We start from the raw sequence: 2,951 nt of genomic DNA, 5'->3' as shown, positions 1-2,951 counted from the left end.
GCCAAAACATCCAAAGTTATGAGTTTTCGAAAAGTTGACTTTTTGACTTTTACTTAAAGCCATACAACTTTAACTAAAATATAGTATTTTCTAAAAACGTTAAACCTCCAAAATTAAGTCAAAGTCAAAAAGTCAACATTTTTGTCAACCATAATTTAAATTTAGGCCAAAACTTCAAAAACTCATAACTTAATGTAAAAAAATCTAAATCCAACAAATTTATGTTCTATTTATTCTTCTTAAGTTTAATTATTTGATAAAAATATTAATTTTCCAGAAATTAATCTTAATCTAAAAGTGAAATTTTGATCCATTTAAATAATACATTTAAATAATTCAAATAATTTTAAAATTCTAATAATTGATCTAAAAACCCTTAATCCAACTTAGAAACTAGCAGCTAATAAATTATATAAAAAATCATCAACCTTCAAACCTTAATAAAATTTAATTTACTTAATTATATCGATTATCACTAGGTAACCCGAGCCTACGAGGCTATTAACTTAGCTTCTAGGAAGGTGAAATGAACATCTTGGCTTTGGTGTAAACAAAGGTGGTAGCCATTTAACTTTAAAAATACATCTTAAAATTAATTTTAAAAAATTAATATTTAAACTTTAATTAAAATTTTTCTTAAGCCTTTCAAGTAAACAGAACATCAATAACCTTTAAATAATTCCCTTATATAAGACTTATATAAACCACACATCTTACCTCACACACTTTATATTATTTGCTAGGATAACCAAATCTAGCCTAGGATGGTGTTTACTTTTACTATTATGTGCTAGGTTTTTTAAGTTTTCACTATATGTTGTTATTAAAATTTGATTAATATGAGTGTTTACTTATTTTAACTGCAATCTATGAATTGATGTGATGGACAATAGTTTACCTTTAGGTATGATTAGGACCGATTTGGTTACTCACTAAGTTTTCTATAGGTGATCATGCTCATGCATGGAAAGTTTTTCTTCTTCATTTTAGTATCCAAGTATGATGAATCCATGGAGCTCTCTAAGAGGAGAAGGATGTGTTAAGAGAGTTGTTATTTGCATATTTTACATTCTTGCAACTTGTATAGTTTTGATGATTCCAAATATTATTGTTTTATGTGTAGTTATCTCCTAACACTTTTATGAAAAATTTGTTTTCGCTTTTGTGAGTACTAACATTTCAGGAAAATAAAACTCCAGACTAATGAAGACTTCAATTCATATCCAGCATGAGATAGTTTGTAAATTAAAGTTTGTACTTAGCTTGGTATTGAATTTGAGAGGGAGTGATTGTAATTATGTAGATAAGCACACACACACTTGAGGAATAAGAAATTTATATTGATCGTACGGGACGATCAAGTCAGTTTTCCCCTCGGTAGAGCAATGAATCAAACAGGAAGTGAGAAAATTTTTCTAAGTGCTTATCGTCCGGACGAAATTCCATATTTATCCCTAGACGACCTCCTCTAGATTCTCACCTTACACTGTTCATCCAGACGAAATGCATGATTCGTCTCTGGATGAAATCTTATGGATTTCCAATTTGGTCTGTTCACCCAAATGAAGTCCAAGTTCGTCCCTGGATGAATTTCTCTGGAGTTTGAGTTTACAATAATCGTCGAGATGAAATTCATTATTCGTCTCTAGACGAAATCCTATCCAAAAATCGTCCAGGACGAAGATACGTTCGTCCCAGAACGAAGTGAATCAACACTTCACTTTTCGAGTACATTCTGGAGTTTTTGGGAACCGACCTAAGAAATAAATGTTCATCCGTACGAACCTAGTTTAGGGTTTAGGGGATAGTGTAAAAGGACGAACGATTCTTTGCCAACATAGGAGATAGTGTAAAAGGACGACGGTTCTATGCCAACACTGGGATAGTGTAAAGGGATGGCGGTTCTCTGTTGCACCTGGTAGTGGTGGAAAGAGTTTGTTGTAAAGGCTTCTCCGCCTTGCTATGGGTGCAAAAGGAGAGACACTATTGGTATTAGTGCAATACTCGGAGGGTGCCTCCGGGGAGTGGATGTAGGTCAGGTTTTGATCAAACGACTATAAATCTTGTGTCTTTTATTCTTTACTGCTTTTTATTTTCTGCCTTTTCTATTCTAAAAATTATGGTTGAAAAACTATTTCTAAAAATTCATTAAAGTTTATTTTCGATTCAAAATATTCAAAAGAGGGATAAATTTTTAAAATACCAATTCACCCCCCTCTTGGACAGCCTTGGGACATAAGCTTAGGTTTAACAACCTAATTCATAGTGAACGAGTTTCAATAAGTGGTATCAGAGCTTTGTTTCAAAATCATAAGTTTATACTACTTTTTTATTAACGTATATGGCTATATTTGGAAACTGAAACACAGCTGAGGGTTACTCTATAATTAGACCTCCACTGTTTGATAATATATCTTTTGATTTTTGGAAAACTCTCATGTCTACTTTTTACAGTCACTTGATTATCGTATGTGGATCTTAGTCCAGGAAGGATATACAAAACCAACTAGATTAGTTGATGGAGTTAGAGTTGAAACACCTTTTGCAGACTAGACAATAGAAGAACGTGACTTAGCACAACTAAACGCCAAATGCTTGAATAGTTTCTTTTGTGCTTTAAAATCAGAAGATTATATGCGGGTTTCCACTTGCAAAAGTGGAAAGGACATATGGGATAGACTTTGTATAACTTATGAAGGGAAAAATGAGGTTAAGCAATCGAGACTTAATATCTTGTTACATGATTATGAGTTGTTTCACATGAAACCAAATGAATCTATTTCTGACATGTACACAAGATTCACACAAATTGTTACTTTTTTGCATGTAGTTGGTAGGGAATTAACTAATGCTGAAATGGTTAATAAGATTGTTCGTTATTTACCTACTGCTTATGATGCTAAAATTACTGCAATTACAGAGTCTAAAGATCTAAACATTTATTCTATTGA

Source organism: Dendrobium catenatum, unplaced genomic scaffold, assembly GCF_001605985.2.
Source record: "Dendrobium catenatum unplaced genomic scaffold, ASM160598v2 fragScaff_scaffold_272, whole genome shotgun sequence".
NCBI classification, from domain to species: domain Eukaryota; kingdom Viridiplantae; phylum Streptophyta; class Magnoliopsida; order Asparagales; family Orchidaceae; genus Dendrobium; species Dendrobium catenatum.
This window is presented reverse-complemented; position numbering follows the sequence as displayed.